The sequence below is a fragment of the Canis lupus genome, chromosome 23 (genome assembly GCF_011100685.1).
Source record: "Canis lupus familiaris isolate Mischka breed German Shepherd chromosome 23, alternate assembly UU_Cfam_GSD_1.0, whole genome shotgun sequence".
Taxonomy (NCBI): domain Eukaryota; kingdom Metazoa; phylum Chordata; class Mammalia; order Carnivora; family Canidae; genus Canis; species Canis lupus.
The window spans coordinates 17,436,322-17,459,330 of record NC_049244.1 but is presented as its reverse complement, the minus strand read 5'-3'; the positions used below and the strand labels follow the sequence as shown (position 1 = coordinate 17,459,330).

The window sequence follows — 23,009 nt, the reverse complement described above, 5'->3', positions numbered from 1 at the left end:
CATAGTGAATATTAACATTGAACCTAGAACCAGCTTCATGCTCTAGTCTCATGACAAGTACCAAGGAAAATGGGTGGGAGCACACACATAATCCAAATTAAGGACTTTGATTTATGCGCATTGAGGTTATTATCTCACAATTTTCTTTTCTTGTAGTGGTCTCGTCTGGCCTTGGCATCAGGGTAATGCTGGCCTCAAAAAATGAGTTGTAGAGTATTCCCTCTTCTCCATGTTTTTGGAAGAGTTTGAAAAAGGTTGGCAAAATCCACTTCTTTAATTTAACTTCTTTTATTTATTTATTTATTTTAATTTAACTTCTTTAAATATGTGATAGAATTCACCATTGAAGCCATCTGATTCTGGGTTTTCTTTGCTGGGAGATGTTTGCTTCCTGACTCAATATTCTTACTCTTCTTACCTTTTATCGGTCTTTTCAGATTTTCTATTTCTTCACGACTCAGTTTTAGCAGGGGCTGAAGAGTGAGGAAATGAGATGTTGGTCAAAGAGTGCAAAGTTTCATTTATAAGATAAAAAATGCAGACCTAATATACAGCATGATAACTATAGTTAATAACACAGTATTTCATCCTTGAAATTTGCTAAAAAAGTAGATGTTAGGGCAGCCTTGGTGGCTCAGTGGTTTAGCGCCACCTTCAGCCTAGGGCGTGATCCTGGAGACCTGGGATCGAGTTCCAAGTCGGGCTCCCTTCATGGAGTCTGCTTCTCCCTCTGCCTGTGTCTCTGCCTCTGTGTGTGTGTGTGTGTGTGTGTGTGTGTGTGTGTGTGTGTCTCATGAATAAATAAATAAAATCTTTAATAAAAGGGAAAAAGAAAAAGAAAAAGAAAGAAAGAAAAGAAAGAAAGAAAGAAAGAAGAAGAAGAAAAAGAAAGAAAGAAAGAAAGAAAGAAAGAAAGAAAGAAAGAAAGAAAGAAGAAAGAAAGAAAGAAAGAGAAAGAAAGAAGAAAGAAAGAAAGAAAGAAAGAAAGAAAGAAAGAAAGAAAGAAAGAAGAAAGTAGACCTTAAGTGTTTTCACTAGAGAAAAAAAAAATGCACCTATGTAAGGTGATGGATATGCTAATTAGCTCAATTATGGAAATCACTTCACAGTGTATAGATATATCAAAGCATCACATTATACATCTTAAATATATATAATTTTTATCTGTCAGTTAAATCTCAATAAAGCTGGAGGTGGAAAAAAAAACAAATTAAAGACAGCAAAATTTACTTCAAACACTACTTTTACATTTTTCAGAGACCTTTCACATCTGAGATAAGATTTTATTTATTTATTTGAGAGAGAGAGAGAGAAACAGAGATAGTGAGAGAGAACATGAGTGGGAAGGAGAGGGTGAAGCAGGCTTCCTACTCAGCAGGGAGCTGGATTTGGGGCTTGATTCCAGGACACTCAGATTATGACCAAAGGCAGATGCTTAACCAACTGAGCCACCCAGGTGTCCCATCCTAAGACATTCTTAAACTGACTGGATATTTAGTGAAATTGAGAGACAGGAGAGAACAGAAAGATAAAAAGAGAGAGAGAGAGGAGAAGAAGACAGGAAGAAAGAAAGGAAGAAAAACAGTATAGATAGATGAAGACCATGTCTCTTGGTTTTTGTGCCCAATTCATACAATGTGAGCCTTCTTTTTTTTTAAGATATTTATTTATTTATTTATTTATTTATTTATTTATTTATTTATTCATGAGAGACATACCAAGAGAGAGAGGCAGAGACATAGCAGTAAGCCTGCTATGGGACTTGATCTCAGATCGCGGGATCATGCCCTGGGCCAATGGCAGATGCTCAACCACTGAGCCACCCATTTAAGCCTTCTGTTAAATGTCTAATTCAATCCAATCCATTTACCATGAATAGCATCAATTTCACCAATGAAAGCTTATTTCCAACACCAATTATGTCAATAAGTAAGCCAGTAATTTCACCAGTGGAAATCCATATGTTAGTTAACAACACATGTGGTTGTTGATCAGAAATAAGGATAGCAGAACTCCTAAGTGTGAACTTTCTGATACTAGCACTCTTCTTGGAGTAGAAATTCTCATTAGGGAAATGACAACACTAATAATATAACTAAACTGTATACAGAATATTTGATGCCTATCTTGAAGCATTTTAGAGTAATAAAAAGTGTTCTGTACAAATTTTGGTTTATCTAAATTAAAAGGTGCCATAATAAAAATGTAAAACACATTAGATAACTCTGAGTTTCAACACGTTGTTGAGTTACAGAAGTTAATTTAGGCAGAATGTCATTTTAATTATAAAGCAATGTTGGGTCACAACCTGGGTATGGTTTGCTGTCATTGCTGAATTTTAGGAAGCTTATTCTTTCATTCTGTTCATTTGCCCTCAAGTGGTTCAAACTGTTATAGTTCATTGTGGTTGATTTGCCTTCAATTATTGACTTCTTCAGTCATTTGGGAATTTTTGTTGATTTTCAATTTGGGACTATTCTAGAACTTTTCTTTACCAAACTTCAATTTCTTTGGAACAAATAAGAAATGTGTAATGGTCTCGAACATATTTCTTAATTTCTCTGTTCTTATGCTATCATTAATCAAGTATTATGTGCTTCAAAATCATCGTTTATTTGTCAATTACCTCTTTAAATCGACATGAATTCCTTCCTATGATAGAAAAGATAGTCATTGCTGTTTCACCATTAAGGAAAACAAGGTGCAGATATATTGATTCCATTTTCTTCACTGCAAATGGAGGAATGTACATTGTGGTCCAATATGGAATGACATATAAGTTGTGCAGTTTTGTCAAACATTAGGACAAAGATTAAGAATATATTTTTAGTCATTTTAATACATAGAATTTTGTTCCCCATTTCCCATGTTTAGTGTTCTGTGTCCTAAAAGTCCTTAAAAGTCTAGAAAATGCATCAGAAAAGCTAATGATAATTAATCTCAAAGAATCCCACATCTAGTCCATGTGACTATATCACTTTCTTGGGGTGGGGGAGAGTGAGTCATAACTGACCAAATTGTACTAACAACAAAATAATAGTAATTCTCATTTACAGTGGGTTTATCATTTTAGTTCTCATTTAAAAAAATACATATATATCTTACAGTATCCTTAAACAGAAGGGAAATGACACATTTTCAAATTTATACTTTAGTCTCTCTTGAGACACTATTTTAGAGGCCTAAGGCTACCATAAGATTGCAAATAATTTGCATGTTTTCTTTTAAATGAGTATCTTTTCAAGAAAGAAGAGATGTCAGTTTCCATCGTAAGCACTGGAAATGAGATCTGAAGAGTGAAGATGAGTTGCACAAAAGTTGATAAAAGAGTTGAACAATGGTCTAATTCTGGAACTGCTAAATAATTGACCATGGTACGTCCTCGTTGAAGGCCAGTTGCCAAAAATAACTTCTAGAAATGGGATGAGAATCTTGGTCAGAATTGAATTAATTTCCCAAAGAAAGAAGAACCCTATTTTGTCAATGCACAGTAATTTTATCTTCTCATAAAACTTTTACCACAGTCAAAAGCATGTGTATCATTGCTAATTTCCAACTTTTGCCCAAGAGCTGAATAGATATTTCCCATCTTATGGAGTTGTTCCTATGCAGGATGTCCTAGGAGCCTTGTTGATGTTTTGTAATTCTCTTACATTTTTTTTTTACCAGAGTGTCAAGTATGTGTATTATGGCTAATGTTCACTATTTGACTGAGACTGCATAAATATTTCCCAAATTATACAACTGTTTCATTTCAGAAGGTTATTTATAACTCATATTGGTCAAGGTCAAAAAATAAATATGCTGTATTTCCTCAAAGTAAATTATTATGGGGTACATAATGGAAGTGAAAAGAAAGATAGACTCTAGAGACCTTAGGAATCTCAAGAGAACTTTAGGGAGAAGCCCGAGGCCTGACTACCCCATGTTCTTTTAATAAGTGGGGGGAATCTTTCAGGAACATGAGGGAAGCTACAGGATTTATAAACCATGCACATACAATATTCCTGACTTCTCTTCACTTGAAGCTACGCATCATCTCCACAGGCCTGAATTTCAAAAAATACCAATGATTGGGAATAAAATGCCTTCTGGTATTATCTGAACATAACTTGCAATCTTACCTTAAGGCCTTGATTCATGCACCTGACAACTTCGATTTTCTGTTTATAATGCAGTATTGAAAAAAAAATAATGCAGTATTGTCTGCCTCCAAAAAATAATAGGCTTTATGGAATACATTGTGCATAATTTAATTCTTATATGCCAGGGAATTCATGACCCAGGAACATCCTATTTAATTTCTAGAATAAGTATAGCTCAACACACACACACACACACACACACACACACACCAATATAACATGAGCACACTTTTAGCTTTAAATTTGATTTTAATAATTGTATTAGGTGAATTTTTTAAATCACTCTGTGCAAAACATGAAGGGAAAAGCATATTTTGAAAACCATGTTGATAATTTAAACTGTTGGACCTTGGCAATGATAGATAAAATAATGTTTAGTGTTTGGCAAATATTTATCAAGAAAATATCTATTAAATGATAGATCAGCTAAAATTATATGTATTAAAAATTATTTTCCTCTGCCACGTTAATCAAGAAAAAGATAGTCAATGAATTAAATACATTCATATCTCAATTGGGTGTTTTACTTTATTGCAAACAGTAGAATTATCCAGTCGTTCTTGCTAACTGCACTAATATTCATGAAAATATAACAATAACTGAACAACCATTTTCCTTTGTATTTTTAGATCTGTACATTAGGGATATATACATCTATCAGAATTTTATATGACTTTGACCTCATTTTTGTTGAATAATGCCTTACCTTGTACTGTTGACTCCCTATCTAGTATGAATCAGTATATCAGGCTTCACTCTGTATCTATAATTCCTCTGGGGCAATACAGATAAATGTAGATCTCCACTTTCCTGAAAATTTTTAGAAAAACAGTTGAGAAAAATGAATGCTCATAATATGAACACTAACGCCAACTCTAGTACCCAATTTAATATCCACACTGATTCTAATTCTAATACCAACACTTACCGTGTATCAAGCAACCAGGTATCTTGAAGCTACCTGAAGTAGCTTCTTCCTTGTGGTGGAAATAGCTCTTATTAAATTCATTTTTCAGATAAGGAAATTAAAATAAAGAAGCCAAGTTCCCATAACCAGTAGGAGTGGAAGTTGATTTTGAGTCCAGATCTGTCTGAATCTAGAAGACATACACTTTCCACCTTACCTCAGACAAAACTAAGCAATGTGTCACTTGACATTTTTTACTGTGTAATATTGGAAATAGCATCATTCTTCTCATTTTAAAATCATTCCTTAGACTCTTCATTTTTTCTTGCAGTATATTCTTTTTACATCAAGGATTTCTAGTGTAAAATAGTTCTACCTTTAAAAAAAAAAAACTTCACAATGTTTCATTATATTCTGGAAAACTTGACTGGTTTATATTCTCTGTTGTCATTTCCTAGTCTTTCATTTGAGATTTTTCTCGTCACACTTCCACCTTGCTAGCTGCTTTTCATCAGTTGCAGACTGTCACAGGCCTGGGCATCTTCCACACCACCTTGACTCCTCTTCATCCCTCTAATCATTACTGCAGTACACTTAGTGAAGCTTATGGAAGAACAGAGCAAACAACACTCCTTCTTATTCTGCACTTTTATTTTTTTTAAGATTTTATTTATTATTTATTTATTTATTTATTTATTTATTTATTTATTTATCAGAGCAAGAGAGAGGGAGAAAAATCACATATAGGGGATAAGGGCAGAGGGAGAAGCAGACTCTCCGTTGAGCAGAGAGCCTGATGTGGGGTTTGATACCAAGACTCCAGGATCATGACCTGAGCCAAAGACTGATGCTTAACCACTTAACTGACTGAGCCACCCCGGAGCCCCACCATTCTGCACTGTTAGGCCCCACAAGCATATTTGGGCATATGAAAATCTCCCTACTGACAGGGTTAAACAATTTCAGAAATAGTTAATAATGTACAAGGTTCTAAGTAAAAAGCTGAACCAATTTGGATCTTCTCTTAGGTCTCACAAAGTGAGGGCTTACAAAAAGAGGTCTTCTGGTGGGTGGGGGCCAACCTGAGTCATAATCTCAAGTCTGAGCCCTTTTTCCAAGTATCTCATACTGAAAACTCCTCTCCCTTTCATCAAGAAAAGCCCCGTGTCGAAAGATGTTCCCCCATTCATCAATAGGAAAGAGCAAATTTAAACAACGAGATACCACTATACCTCTATTAGAATAGCCAAAATGAGGAACAACACCAACTCCTGACAAGGATATGAAGCAACAGGTACTCTCTAACACTGCTGGTGGGAATACAAAATGGTACGGCCACTCTGGATGACATTTTGACAGTTTCTAACGAAACAAAGCATGCTCTTACCATACAATCCAGCATTACAATTCTTGGTATTTACCCAAAGGCATCGAAAACATCGACACAAAAACCTGCACATAGATGTGCATAGCAACTTTATTCATAATTGCCAAAATTTGGAAGCAACCACCATGTCCTTCAGCAGATGAATGGATAAATAAATTATGGTGCATCCAGACAAAAAATAGTATCCAGTGCTAAAAAAAGTGAACTATCAAGCCATGAAAAGTCATGAGGAACCTTAAATGTATACTACTAAGGGGAAGAAGCCCATCTGGAAAAAGCTACATACTTATAGCAGCAATGGAAAAATCAATGGAACAATTATAGCGACAATGGAAAGATCAACGGTTGCCAGGGGTTAGGGAGAGGGTTGGGATGGATAAGCGGAGCATAGAGGATGTTTTAGGGCAGTGAAAATATTCCATATGATATTATAATGATGGCCACATGTCATTAGACATTCACCAAACCCATAGAATGTACAAAACTAAGAGTCAGTCAGGTAAATTATGGACTTTGGGTGATCATGCTATATCAATGTAGGTTTATCAACTGTAACAAATGTTGGGATGTTGACAGTAGGGGAAGCTTACATGTACAGGGGTGGAGGTGTATGAGAACTTCTGTACTTTCTTCTCAGCCTTGTTATGAACTTCAAAGAGTTGTAAAAAAATAAAGTCTATTTAAAAGGAAAAATTATCAGGAAAGTCTTTTCTTTTTATTCTTAAAATTATATTCTTTTCAGATTCCTACCAATGCTAACTGAACCTAAGAATCCCTTAAGCACAAAATCTCTAAGGAAGAAGTAGCATTCAAGGACAAACATTTTAGCTTGCTGGGTTTTTTTTTGTTTTGTTTTGTTTTTCAGACACACTCCAAAAGAAGCACTTTTAGATGGAACATGGTTTTCTCCATTAGCAAGTACATACCTGCCCTTGGAGTCAAAGGGCTTCCATTGTTACGCTTTTTAGAACTTCTGGTTTCTTTTCTTCTCTACTTGAGGTGTCAACTAAAGTCTCAAAAAGTTCTGTTAGTCTTGAATAATGGAAATGAGAATATAAATATGGGTTAAATTCTTTTTCATTTTGAAGTCTTCTTGAGATAAAGGTTGGTCAACAATGCTTCCTGCCCTGACTACCTTGTTAAACTAGATGTAATACCCTCTGTCCAGTTAAGTGTTGCTTAATTGTATTCCTCTCTAATTTAAAACTACAACCTTGAAAAAAAGGATGCAAGCAATTAATCTAATTTTCAAACATTTTCTTTACACCACAAGATCAGTTTTATGAAAAATCAGTATTTTTTAGAATACATGCGAACATTATTCAGTAAGTTTACAAAAGAATTGTATTAAAAATTATAAGGAAGAAATAATAAATAAGCTGAATCTAAGAGGTGTAAGGCTGAAAAAAAGGATTATTTCTTGTTTGATATCAATACCTACTAGGCAGTTTTAATAGAAATCAGATTTCATTTATCAGAATTTGGTTTTTCAATAAAAACATGATTGCTAGCAATGGCTGGGAGTGTTCGTAATAAAGGAAGGTCAAGAACCCAATTTAGACGACAGAGAAGAGAAGAAAAAGAGAATCCAGAAGAAAAGATAAATTTATAGTTTATAGTTCACAGTTAGTGTCTGGATGCAAAATGCCTCTGGAGACTGAATGCAAGATCATTTGTTCATCTCGATCAGATACTAGGAATTATTTAGGTATGTGTGTGTATTAGTCTTTCATTTATTCAGTTAATTATTACTTGTGGGATCTACTGGGTGGGATGGGATACAAAGGCCCACTCAGTGGCATTTTCAATGATTTATTCAATAGGTAACATGAGACATGTATACATATAATTCAGTCAATGATGTATCAATGGTAGAGTATGCTAATCTAAAGCATTGCTGGGACACCTGAGTGGCTCAACAGTTGAGTGTCTGCCTTTGGCTCAGAGTGTGATCCTGGAGTCTTGAGATCGAGTCCCACATCAGGCTCCCTGCATGGAGCCTGCTTCTCCTTCTGCCTATGTCTCTGCCTCTGTGTGTGTGTGTGTCTTTCATGAATAAATAGATATTTTTTTAATTTTCTTAAAAAAATTAAGCATTGCTTACTCAAATTGTGTTCTGCAGACCTAGGGCAATCTAGGAAGTGTTTGTCACCTCTCCATGATAAGCAAAGCACAGAATTTGAGAGTAACTGTGTAGAAAATCTGGTAACATTTGATGTTGCTGCAGCATTCCATATGATCAGTGCTCATGAACGTTGCATCCAACAGTAAAAATCGGGGAATGATGTTTTGTATAGGTTTTTATTTTTCTTGTACTTAATTTTTATAGTAATTTATAAATATATCAGTCTGCAATGGATTAAGGATGGGGGGGAATACTGTCCTTTAATTGATATTTTTAAAAACATTGTGAAAAAAATCCAATCTTAAAGTTCAGAAGCTAGGAGGAGGGGCTCTACCCCAAGGTAAAAATGAAGGCTTAATGAAGAATCTGGTATTTTGAAGAGGTCTTAGAGCATGGCTAGGGCTTTAAAAGGTGGAATAGGATTACGCGTTATATTTTGGGAAGAAAAAATAGCCTGAATTTAAAGTGTGCTTGAAAAGCAAGTAAATGACTTTGGCAACAATGGAACAACCACAAAGACAACTGGGGTGGTGGGTAGGGGCTGGAGGCTAGAATGAATAGAATGTCCAGAAAGGAACATGGATGCATTATTTGGCTTTGTAATAAGTGAGATATCTAGATAGTAGAATATTATAAGAGTTGTATCTTTTAGTGGGCTGCAAAAAAGATTGAAAATGATAATCTTAGAAACCAGAAGACCAGTTAGAGAACTATTGTGATAGAAGGGAAGCAGGTAAACAGGGCTTGACCTGGGTGCTGGAAGAGAGAACATGGCAAGAGTGGATTAATACAGGCTTTCAGGAAAACCCAAATTCTATTCCTGTTCAGCACCATGCACAGAACCTGACCCACAGGAGACATCCACTGCTGTCACTTTGTGGAGCTAGAGAGATTTAGAAAAGGGCCCAAAGGACTACCAAAAATCTGAAAATGTGTAGTCTAAAATGAGGACAAGATAGGCTCTATTTTAGGCATGGTCAAAGTTACACCTATTTTAAATGTGGCATTAAGAGAAGAGATGGGGTGGAAATACCAAGAGTCAGTCAGCTGTTGAGGTTTCAAAGGTAAGGACATAACATGTCTAAGAGAAAGAATGTAGGGAAAGGATAATGCTGAGAAGGCTAGAATGCCAACTGAGAGGTAAGAGGAGGGCAATTGTACCTTTCAGACTCATCAGCAGGGAGTCGGAAAGGTACAATGGCAAAGACACAGCTTCAGGATTCCAGAAAGGAAGATTTTTCAGAAGACACATCAACCACACTCTGTGGGATCATGAGATCTCTGGCTGGGGAGGCTAGAAGATTTTTGGCATGTTTAGAGAGAGACATTTTCTCATTGTGGCAAAGTTCATAGTGAGTTGGAGCAGTTTGGGGCAAGATTAAATAGTGAGAAACAATAATCAGGGGTGAAAAGTATCTCTTAGAAAGAGTTCAATATAGTTTCAAATTATGAAAAACGTGATAGAAATCTACCTGGGGTGAAGGTGATAGAACTGAATGAAGGCTGAGGGTGGAAGTGGGGAAGCAGGTATGGAGGAGAGCTGTGTGGAAAGGAAAGCTCACTAAGGGCACAAGTGTTTGGAAGAAGCAAGAAGGCTGAAGACTTGAGAAAACAAGTAGCACCTAGGAAGTGAGAATTCGGAATGTGTATTCTGAGGAAGGAAGTGGGCAGAAGAGACAGGTGACCTTCTATAACCTGGAAAACAGAGGCACTGGTAATTTTTAAGAGAAAGTGGCTTAAGTGACTCAGCTAAGTTTTATCTTGGTTCAGCTGATCCACATCAGGCTGCACCTACTGATCAGGACTTTCTCCAACAGGACCCCAGTCAGGTTTTACGGGGTGGGAAGTGAAAATTGAGTAGCTGTCCCTACAATGGAGGCATAGGCAGCAGTTTGTTTACTTTCACCAAAATTTAAGATGAATTCCTGTTTTCCTGTTTTCGTGCTCCTTGCTCAAGTTCCTATAAAACATGAGAACAGTATTTTCTAAGAACTATTTTTGCACACCTTATGGTTTATCAGCTAGTCAAAGTTCATGGAGCTGGGAACAAGACAAAATCAGAAAGAGAATAGGGTAAAATGAAGGGGAAAAGAGTGTGCCACCCCAAAGTATGCCTCTTTGGCATATTGATTATTTTGAATTGGTCAATTTTTTTTTTTTTTAGATTTTATTTATTTGTTTAACAGAGAGCACATAAGCAGGGGAAGAGGCAGGCATTCAGAGAGGGAGAAGCAGACTCCCCACTGAGCAGGGAGCCTGATGTGAGTCTCAATTCCATGACCCTAGGATCATGACCTGAGCTGAAGGTAGATGCTTAACCCACTAATCCACCTACACACCCCTGAATTGGTTATTTGTAAGAAACAGACACAGGTAAGCTCTGAGAACTGGGTAGAAGTTATCCTTTTGTGAGAGATATTTACATCCAAAGGGAACTCTCTATGTGTAAAATTGTGTTCCAGTCTGTATCAGGAAGAGAAAGATGACTCTAAGCCTCTAGAACTCTTATCAATGGAAAAGAAAATAACTTAAATCTGCATAACAACCCCACTGTGTGTTTCCTGTGTTGTTTCCTAGGCATTTTGTAAACAGCCATGACTGGCCTCCTCACCAACTCAAAATCTTCTCTTGTATGTAGCTGAAGATGGTATTGAAGTGGTATCTTGGAGTATATGGGGGAGTTGCTTAGTCTTCCTGGGTGTCCCTCATTTATACACGAAATATACATGTTATTAAACTTTTGCCTTTCTCCTGTTCATCTGCTTTTTATTACAAGGGATTCTCAGGGAAGAACCTAGAAGGGTAGAGTAAAAAATTACTTTTCCTTCCCCACAGAAGATAGAAAGCAGAGAGAGAATCAGGGACCCTCCATCTTGTTTATTGTAGTCTTTCTACATCTTTATTTCTTGTCCTTCTTTCTTATTCTCTCAGCCACTGACTTTATCCTGAATGACTGGCACAGGATAAGTTGAAATCATTCTTTCCTTGAACAGTCTTTCTTCTCACCTAATTCTTAGTTCTCTCTCTGCTGGTCAAGCAGCATACATCCTGGGGGGATTTCCTGGACTCCTAGGCTCAATTGATCTTTTTCTCTCTCAGCTCTTCCTTTTCAATAACTGAAGATTTCATCCATTCCCAGCTTTGCCACAACCTGTAGCTAGGGTAGCATCATAAAAAAGCATTCATTAGGGGATCCCTGGGTGGCGCAGTGGTTTGGCGCCTGCCTTTGGCCCGGGGCGCGATCCTGGAGACCTGGGATCGAATCCCACATCAGGCTCCCGGTGCATGGAGCCTGCTTCTCCCTCTGCCTGTGTCTCTGCTCTCTCTCTCTCTCTCTCTCTCTCTCTGTGACTATCATAAATAAATAAAATTAAAAAAAAAAAAGCATTCATTACTCAGTGCCTTTGGAATCAAGCAAAAACTTAACACTTGGCTCTGCCATTTCTAGGTTGTGTAACTTTTGGCTACCCAGTAAGTTAATTTCACCTATGCAGCTTTTTCATCTTCAAAGTGAGGAAAATAACATATTGCAAAGATTACATTAATTGAAATAACAGTGGTAAATTCCCTGTTACATTGTCAAGAACACTGAAGAAATGATAGTTTTTATTAATACCGTGGGTATAGGGCTCATATTTACACCTGTCATTCTCTGCCTGCTGCATCTCTGCCATAGCTATAATATTCACTGGACATGTGCAGACACAGTTCTGGCTAGCCTTTGAATTAACTAGAGACAAACCTAAAAGGAGTAGCCTCCTTCACTAGGAGGTGGAATCTGGAAAGAGTTGACCACTGTCCTCTCAGTATCCTGGAAGTAAGCAGACATAAGAGTGTCCCATTATTCATAGACATCCCTTCCAATACCCTTTTTTCTCCTAAGACACAGCTACCTGACTTTTTAGTTAGTTTTACCTCTTCCCGGGGCAGATGCTGTTTTTTACCCCCTGCAAATACCTTCCCTTTTAAATTTTTCTCTTTTTTGAGATGTATGCTCCTGCTTCCAGAACTACATGGAAGGCTTTAACATCACCCACATTTCTGGGGTTGAACTTAGTAGCGGCCCCTCAAGGACAATAAGCATCTATCAAGCACCTACTACATGCTCAGGGTACCCTTCTATTAGCATATCAAGGCTTTCTTTTGGAAAGTTGAGATCACTGTTAGCCACTCATACCATATCCTCCAGTTCTTTCTATTATTCCTCTGCATTATACAAACATGTTTTGTTTCCTCTGGGGGATCCTGCTGTATATGTGGACATACACAGACACACACTACAAAGCAGTATACACAAATAAGTATCATCAATGAGAAACCCTACAGGTGGAGATTCACAAGCATCCCTCTTATTTCCTCCCAAGGGCCTCAAGTCAGTATGGTTAAGTCCAGATGCAGAGAACAAAAATTTTCTCTGACATGAATACTTGACATAGAGCAAGAATGGCTGCACATAGGGTGCTCCTGATGGGTAGGCTGAAACAATAAATCTTTGGTGCCCAATGGCATGGAAGCTCTAACTTCCATCCCTCTGCTCTTTATAAATGTCCCCTATCCACATGATTGAATCCAGAGGTTGCAAATTAAACTAGTATCTCAGATGTTAAATCTAGCCAGCAGATGGCCAAAGGGTATCATAATCTGTTTTGGATTAGTTGCTAAAAAGAGAAAGATTAAATGTGAAACTCTGAAATTCCAGATTCCCTCCTCAGTCATTTCAACCCACCTAGCCCTGGGATGCATTGCACCTTGAAACCCCCATGTCACACAAGGATGCTTCTTAAAGAGAGTTGTTCTTTTTCATACACCCTCATATGGGGTGCCAGGAATCCCCAAACAAAGCCCCTTCCCAGCAGACATCTCAATGGCAGAGCTTTCCTGTGACTGACAACTCACTGCAAAATAGTTCTCACACACAATTCCCACTTTCTCCAAGGCCTATAAATCCATCTGTGCCTTTTGTTGGAGCATGACAAAGAGAGTAGGAAGCAGCCACCTGGGCTTTTACAGGAAGCAGGAACCAGAGGGAGCCAGGTCTCCCTGCTCCAAACTGTTTCATTAAATAATCACTTAACAACTTCTGCCAAGACCCTGTTCCTGCTTAATTACTTGCTTGCTTTCTTCTTTCTCTTTTCAACTTTTTTAAATTGAAAATCCAAACCAGGCCTGTCACAATCTAAGAAGTCAGATTGCTTGAAGACATCTTCTGACTCTGTCTCATTAGGTGTCCAGCCACTGAAAAATGTATGATGGTTGAAGAAAAAGATGTAGGAGCAAACAAATGCAAAAAAATAAAAATAAAAAAGCAAATTTACCAACAAGGTCTAGTGAGGGAAACAACACTTTGAAATACAACTTGCTTTTCTATTTAATAAGGATAGCAATAAACTGCAGTCGCACAAATGAAGTGGAAGCCTAAGTATGATTTCTGGTAAATGATGGTTGCAGTCATTAATAGGGAAAACAAACATCAGGGAGTGGACACAGCTAGTGAGTCCCTATTGTCTTAAAGGGATGTGAAACCAGGTGGAGAGTCTCAAATCTGTGCCTAAAGAACAGGGAAAGACCACCTGAGCAATTAAATCAGAAATAGGGACTCAGTACTTTGGTCATGTAAAAAATGCTTTGCATTATTACCAAAATCAAACTTTAGATCCCACAGACTTATATCATACTTCTTATATTGAGTGCCATGAATGAATTTCTTCAAAATATTTTATTTAATATTAATGGTATTTTATTACTAATAAATATTAAATATCAGCAATATTTGATTTAATAATAGATTTCATTTATGTTTAAACATTAAACTATTATTTCAAAATTTGATCAGTATAAAAATATGACAGATACTTTACATTCTGTATTTGTATTAGGTCTTCAAAATCTGGTGTGTATTTTTTTAAGATTTATTTATTTATTTGAAAGAGAGAGAGAGAGTGGAGGAGGTAGGGCTTCTGCCACTGGAGAAGGAGAAAGAAACACAAGCAGACTCGAAGGAGCCTGATGCGGGGTTCAATCCCATGACCTTGAGATCACAATCTGAGCCAAAAACAAAGTTGGATGCTTACCTGACTGCACCAGCCAGGTGCCCCTCTGGTATGTAATAATTGACAGCACCTTGGACTAGCCACAGTTAAGCACTCAACAGCTACATGTAGCTAATGGCTCCCATATTCTATGACTACCAGTATTTAGTATCTTTTGTTTCATATTTTCTTTATATTATGTCAAAGCACCTCAATTTTACCTCCCAACCCTCATACAGAATATTTTATTCCTGCAAACTATTAGAGCATCTCAGAACTTTTTTGTTCTCTTACCATTTTTAATAGAACTATCTAGTTCTTGTGTAATAAATCCAATAACTGCTCACAGCCATACACTATAATTAAAGATTTAGTTATTTAGTTATTTTGTTTTGTATTAGGGCTCTTCTATTCCAGTTTTCTTTCCCCTGGATTCAGTTTTGTATTTGTTTACTTTGGCAAGGTGATCTTTGTATGATCATATTTAAATGTAGGCAGGAGATGTGGTTTTCTTCAGATTGCATGCACACATGAGCAGAAAGCTGGCTGTTAGGCTAGGGAACAAGGCGGGTCCTTATGGGGGTCCTACCATGGCATTGACAATCCTAACTCTTCCCAACTAATCTTCATTAGTTTAAGAAAAGCTCTTGTGGTCTTTGGTGGGGAGGGCCGGTGGAACACAAAAGAGCTACACAAGCCAGCTCTATGATGGAGGATATATGTTGGGTTAGGGGAGGCACTAATGGCTTTTCCAAATTAGAACTTTCTATTAACCAGTCCCCCTTCATATACTTCCCACTTCTCTACTGGCAATGTTGAGCACCGCAGTTTCTTTCTACCTGGATAATGTCTGTCCTGTTTTATTTATCAATAAGCTTTTGGTTTCTAAGTACATTAGAAACTCTCACTAATGACCTCGACAGCCATGCCCCTCACACAGTTTCCTTCACTATTAGGGCTTGTCTTGGTTTGGGGTCCCTAGAAGGAGTACTTGAGAAGGAAAATCTTATTGCAAGTGATTTAGCAAATTTCAGTAATGGCATTAGAAGAAGAGCAGACAGACATTGACTCAAATCTGTTGATGTGTTAAGTGCAATTTGATCTAATTGAGAGATTACCACTCTCTGTATCCAGGGAGTTCAGAAATTGGTGTGGCTCTACATTTAAGTAGCAGAACTTAGTAATGACTAAACTGAGAGATGTTTAGGGATCTCCAAAGAGTCCTGTTGTCATTTTCTTTCATAAGAAAATTCCAAAGATAAATATAAGGAATGTTAATGAGCATACTGAGGGGAAAAACCATCAGAGGCAAACTGTCACAGAATAGTACAATCACAAAGTGCTATTTTCAGGAAGTGTCCTACCACTTTCTGCAGGAACTTCTTCTACAGCTATGCACACATCATATATTAAAAGTAAGGCCTAGCTAACAGTAAGAGAAGCAATAGCTAAAACCATTACATACACAATACTGGAGTTGAATAGACATGCAAACCTAACTCTGTAGTAAACGATACTGGAATCAAGCAAAAAAAAAACAAAAACAAGGGGATCCCTGGGTGGCGCAGTGGTTTAGCGCCTGCCTTTGGCCCAGGGCGCGATCCTGGAGACCCGGGATCGAATCCCACGTCGGGCTCCCGGTGCATGGAGCCTGCTTCTCCCTCTGCCTATGTCTCTGCCTCTCTCTCTCTCTCTCTGTGTGACTATCATAAATAAATAAATTAATTAAAACAAAACAACAACAAAAAAAAAACCTTAGCTGCTACACAATAAAGTAACTACACCTAGAAGTTATGGCTGTTGGCCAACCAAATAGCTAAGTCATCAAAACTAATGGCTTGCTCAATAAGACCTACACCAAGACCTTAATCTCATTGTTACCACTAATCTAAAGCTACTATGTCATACCCTATGCTTGGCCCTAAGTAATTTCTTGCCTGCAAAACCTACTTTAAAGTCACTCCCCTCAAGGCCTAACACCCTATAAATACCTTGTCTTAATTTCCCACAGCTCCCTCAATGTGCTGGTCTCTCTTGATGCAGTAAATCTGATCAATTTAGTTTTGCTAAATTAAAACCATAGTGAGAGATCACTTTGCCTGTTAAAGTGGCACAAAAACAAGTGATAACAAATGCTGAGGAGGATGTGAAGAACAGGGAACCCTTGTGCACTGTTGGTGGGATTGTAAATTGGTGCAGCTACTATGGAAGACAGCAGCTAGGAGCCTCATGAAATTAAAAATAAAACTACTATACAATATAGCATTTCCACTTTGGGGTTATATCTGAAGGAAATGAAAATACTAACTCAAAGAATATTTGTACCCTATGTTCATAGTAGCAGTATTTACAATAGCTGAAGCATGGACACAACCTAAGTGTCTATCAACAGATATGAATGGATAAAGAAGTTGTGAGATGATAGTTAGATAGTTAGATAGATAGATAGGAATACTTTTCAGCCATAAAAAATGAGGAAATCCTACCATTTGCAACAACTTGGATGGACCTTAATGATACTATCATAAATGAAAGAAGTCATACAAAGAAAGACAAATGCTATATGATCTCACCTATATATGGAATCTTAAAACAAGAAAACAAAACACCAAACTCATAGAAAAAGAAATTATATTTGTGGTTGCCAGAGGCAGAGACAGGGAAGGAAGAATTGGAGGGAGGTGGTTGAAAGGGGCAAACTTCCAAAAAGAGAAAAAAAAAAAAAAAAAAAGAACGAACTTCCAGGTTTAAGATAAATAAGCAGTGGAGAGGCGATGTACAATATGACTACAGATAACACTGCTGTGTGATATGTAGGAAAATTGTTAAGAGAGTAAATCCTAAGAGTTCTCATAACAAGGATAATTTTTTTCTTTTTAATTGAATTCACATGAGATGATGAATTTAATCAAACCTAGTATAAAGGGCAGCCCCGGTGGCTTAGCGGTTTAGTGCCGCCTTGAGCCCAGGGTGTGATCCTGGAATCCCAGGATCAAGACCCACATCGGGTTCCCTGCATGGAGCTTGCTTCCCCCTCTGCCTGTGTCTCTGCCTCTCTCTCTCTCTCTCTCTCTCTCTCTCTCTCTCTGTCTCTCATGAATAAATAAATAAAATCTTTAAAAAAAACCTAGTATAGTAATCATTTTATAATATATATAAATCAGACTCATTCTGTATACCTTAAACATGGACAGTGATATACGTAAATTATTTCTCAATAAAACTAGAAAAAAAATTAAATAAATTTTGCTGATCAAAGGCTATTCCACTCGTCAATAGTCAAGAACTGTTTTTGCCTTGTTGATTGGGAGCCTATGATGTACCAGATACCATGCTCAATGCCTTATATACATTGTATCGAATCTTTACAACTCTGCAAGGTAATGTTGCTGTTCCCAATGTACAAAGAAGAAATTGAGACTCAAGGAGGTGCCCTTCCCTTCCCCTCTACACAGGTAAGAAGTGGTAGATCCAACATCTATCTGCCTCTAAAAACTTTTGGCATGCCATGTAAGCCATTAGTCATTTGAAAATACAGCATAGAAACTTACATCTCTAGCTCATTCTCTACACTAAAATTGATTTTGAATGCATCAATGATTACAATGTAGGCTACCTTTATAAATTCCTACAAGAACACTAAGGGAATCTTCAATTCTATCAAAGCAACTCTGGATGGGCTCCTGAATGGGAGCTGGTGACCACAAAGACCAAGCCATGATTAGAGGATTGGAACTTTCAGCCCCACCTCCCATCCTCCAGAGAGGCAGGAGGTAGAAATAAAGTGAATATTTGGGGATCCCTGGGTGGCACAGCGGCTTGGCGCCTGCCTTTGGCCCAGGGCGCGATCCTGGAGACCCAGGATCGAATCCCACGTCGGGCTCCCAGTGCATGGAGCCTGCTTCTCCCTCTGCCTATGTCTCTGCCTCTCTCTCTCTCTCTCTCTCTCTCTCTCTGTGACTGTCATAAATAAATTTAAAAAAAATTAAAGTGAATATTTGATCATCTCTGTATGAATAAACCTCTATGAATTCCTAATAGTAAGGGGTTCCATGAACTTCCAGATGGACAAACACATCCATGTTGGGTAGTGACACACGCCGACTCCCCAGGGACAAAAGTTCCTGCACTCGGGACCCTCCCAGAGGGCAAATATACCTTGCCCTTGGTATATTTCCATCTGCCTGTCTATATTCTTTATCACATCCTTCAATAAATTGGTAACCGTAAGTTTTTCCTTGAGTTCTATAAACAGTCCTAGCAAATTAATCAAACTTTGGAATGGATTGTGTGAATCTCTGATTTATAATCAAATTGGACAGAAGTTATGGGTGATCTAGGGATTTAACACTTGCAATTGGCATCTGAAGTGTGGTAGGAGCAGTCTCGTGGGACTGAACCCTTAATCTGTGGGATCTGATGCTGTCTCCAGGAAGATACTACAGAATTGAGTTAAGATAGCACAGAGAATTGCTTGATGTGGGGAAAAAGCTTCACACATTTGGTGACCAGAAGTTTGAGAAGTGCTGTGTGTGTAGTAAAGAAAACTCACAGAAAGGAAAGACGCAGTAGGGAAGACTGGGTTTTTCCCTATGAAAGAAGGAAAACTGAAGTTTCTTTTTTTATTCGGAAATAATATGAGTGGGGGTGTGCTGAGGTGGCTCAGTCGGTTGAACATCTGACTTTTGGTTTCTTCTCGGGTCATGATCTCAGTGTCCTTAGATATGCCCCAAGACAGGCTTACACTCAGCATGGAGTCTGCTTGTCCCTCTGCCTCTCCCCCAATCCTTGCACATGCACATGCCCACATGCTCTCTCTCTCTCTCAAAGAAATAAATAAAATCTTTAAAAAAAATAATGAGGTCTCTTATGCTAATTATATTTTTCTAATACATTGAATATAAGCACAAACTATTACATTCAATAATATTTATATGTGAAATATTTAAAATAATCATATACCACACTTTGTACCAACTGGCCAAGGGGCCCAATTGCAAAAGACTTTCTCTAAAAAGTGCACCTTCTAGAAAATTCACTATATTTCAAAGCTGATCTTTTGCCTGGCTCAGAAACTTAGAAATTCAGATCTTGTCATTATCCCCCAGTTGCACAAATTCTAGGTTTAATCAAACTGACAAATCTTATAAGACAACTGTAGAAAGCCAGAATGCCAATTTAAGAAAATGTGATGAAAACTACGATTGCCAGCTAGTTTGGGAGTTCATATCAGTATGACCGGAACACCCTCTCCCTATAGACAATATATCCCTAAAGTGAACTAACAACCTGAAGTGTTTCTTCCAGACAGTAGGATCAGAGCAAGGTTGCTAAGTAATGACAGTCAAGCCTTGCTGACCTGGAAGCAAGCAGTCCTGTCTCTCTAGGATGACCTGGAAATCACTTCAGCACACATAAAGTCAATTCCATAACTGCTCTCAGCTGTCAGCGATATTCCCAAATCAGGGACAGGGTGTGGGGTAGAAAAATAACTTGTTGATTTCATTTGCTTTTTGGGGGAAATGACACTCAAAGAATGTCATTAATAATTCTAATAGGGGATCCCTGGGTGGCGCAGTGGTTTGGCGCCTGCCTTTGGCCCAGGGCATGATCCTGGAGACCCGGGATCGAATCCCACGTCAGGCTCCCAGTGCATGAAGCCTGCTTCTCCCTCTGCCTGTGTCTCTGCCTCTCTCTCTCTCTCTCTCTCTCTCTGTGTGACTATCATAAATAATAAATAAAAATTAAAAAATAATAATTCTAATAAGTGGTAAGGCCATAGTTCTTTCACAGATCTATCTAATTATAAAGTGCATGTTTTTTCCATTATATTCTATGTCCTCACTAGCTAGGCCAACATCTTCAGTCTATTTTGATTCTCTGAAATTCTGTTGCTAAAGCTGTAGAAGGATGTTATTATTTTTTTTTTACTTGCAGTTTCTCCTGTATAGAAGATGTAAAAACTGAATTCTTGAGAATTACTGGTTCCAACACAGAGGGTTGAGTTGTTACAGCCCATCTCTTCTGCTGATTATAATGAAAAGTTCTGGATGAAACACAAAAAACTACCCAAGGATGCTAAAAAAATAAAAGCAGATGGATTAAGGATGGATGTCAAAATTTAGAGAAGTGACTGCTTGGGTAAGTTTCTCTGTTTTCTTTTTTCTTTTGACAGCTTCTCACACAGAGCTGTGAGGTGGTGGCAGCAGCACAGACAGCTAATATTTGAGTGAAAACCCAGTATTTTGAATCAGAGAAACCAGGAAAAAGAGCCCTTGGTAGCTAGAGGGTGGGGGGAGCATCCCATAGTGGAGAAAGCCTCAGAAGATACCTCCTAATTTTCTGTGTGAACCTGTTCATCCTGAGGCACCTGAAGTGAACAGAAATATATAAGTCCTTAACAGAGAAATAGGAATTATAAAAAAAAAATACCTAAATAGAGATTTTAGAACTGAGAAATAAAATATCAAAAAGTTTTAAAACTCACTGTGTGGGCTTAAGAAGGAAGATGAAAGAAGAGCATCAATGAACTTTAGGGTAGAAAATAAAATTAACCTATCTAAAAAACAAGGAAAAAATTTTTAAAAAGAAAACAGAGCCTCAGAGACCAAGGAGACAATATCAAAAGATGCTGCACGTTAGTCATTGGAATTTCAGGAAAGAAAATGAGCTGGAGGAAACATAATATTGGAAGAGATAATTTCTGAAAATTTCTCATGTTTGGTAAGAGTTATAAATTTACAGATTCAAGAAACTGTGAAATCCAAAATAGGAGAGATTCAAGCAAAACCATTAGATAGACAAATTATAATGAAACTGCTGTAAAATGTAAAACACAGATAAAGAAAAACTGTAAAGAAAGCCATAGAAAAATGATATATTACATGCAGGGAAACAGTGATTTAAGTGACTGTGGGTTTCTCATTAGAAAATATGGAAAGAGCCCAGATGTCCATTGACAGATGAATGGATAAATAAAAAGTGGTATAGATATACAATGGACTATTAGTCAACCATCAAAAAGAATGCAATCTCGCCATTCCCAGCAACATGAATAGAATTAGAGGGTATTGCATGTGATGTAATGGGCACTGAGTGTTATATGCAACTGAGGATCACTAAATTCTACCCCTAAAACTAATAATACACCATATGTAAACTAAACTGAATTTAAATTCAAAAAAAAAAAAAAAAGAGAGAGAGAGAGAAAAGAAAACATGGAGGCAAGAAGACTGTGAAATAATATCTTAAAAGTGTCCAAAGAAAAGAACTTTCAACTCAGCAATCCATATCCAGTGAAAATAGCTTTCAGGAAGGACTGTGACAATAAAGAAAATCTCAGGTGAAGAAATAGAATTTATTACCAGCAGAAGAGCTCAAGATACTAAAGCAAGTTCCTCAGGCTGAAGGGGAAGGGTATCAAAGAGAAACCTGCATCTTCAGGAGTGAAGGAAAAGCAACAGAAATGATACATATCTGATCATGGTAACAAAAAAAAAATTACAAAATATATATGACTTAAAAGTAAAAATCATAAAATTGTCTGATGGGGTTTTCAATGCACAGAGTTACTTATAATCCATCTGTCATGGTGACAGAAAGGTCAATTGTGGAGTTCTATATGGACATATGTTGTTGCAGCATGTCTGTTTTACTTGAAGTTGTACAATACTAACTCTAAGTGGACTCTGAAACCTTAAGTATGTATATGGCAGCCTGAGAAAAATGCACATACAGAGAGCCAAAATGTCAAAAGTAAACTAACATGAAATACCAAAAATTATTCAAATATTCCAAATAAAGGGAAAAAAGGAAACAAATAAACATGAATCAGGACTAAGAAAGAAGGATGCCTGGGTGGCTCAGTTGTTGAGCATCTGCCTTCAGCTCAGGTCGTGATTCCAGGATCCTGGGATGGAGTCCCACATTGGGCTCCCCCCAGGGAGCCTGCTTCTCCCCCTGCCTATGTCTCTGCTTCTCTGTGTGTCTCTCATGAATAAATAAATGAAATCTTTTTTTAAAAAAAAAAGAGTAAGAAATAAAAAATATGAATGATCTAAATTTAATCATATCAATTTCATTAAATATAAATTATCTAATCAGAACAATCAAAAGACAAATCATCAAACTCAATAAACTCATTATGCATTGTCTACAGGAAATTGACTGTTTTTTAAAGATTTTTTAAAAATCTCTTAAAGATTTTTAATATATTTTTCCATGGGACCCAGACGTCCCATGGAAATCGACTTTAAACATAAAGATATACACAAATTTTTAAAAAAGTGAAAAATAATGTAGCATGCAAATGAAAGGAAGAGCTACCTTCTTCTCTCACAGAGTCAAATAATGAATCTTGCAGACAAAGGAGAGTGAGTAAAGCGATGGAGGTTTATTAAGCAAGGAAACAGAGAGA

General features: G+C 37.4%; 1 long non-coding RNA gene across 4 annotated transcripts in view; it reads right to left on the bottom strand.

Annotated features, from left to right (window-relative positions):
• Positions 1-313: 313 nt before the first annotated feature.
• Positions 314-23,009, bottom strand: part of LOC111091935 — a 70,653-nt gene continuing 47,957 nt past the window's right edge. For 2 of the 4 annotated variants that reach the window (XR_005376944.1, XR_005376943.1), the window contains exons 5-7: positions 4,852-4,955; positions 2,627-2,730; positions 314-473 (exon numbers count right to left, since the gene is read on the bottom strand). This is a non-coding gene — a long non-coding RNA (uncharacterized LOC111091935). The remainder of the gene's footprint in view (positions 474-2,626; positions 2,731-4,851; positions 4,956-23,009) is intronic. The other 2 variants (XR_005376942.1, XR_005376945.1) reach the window with 2 other exon arrangements.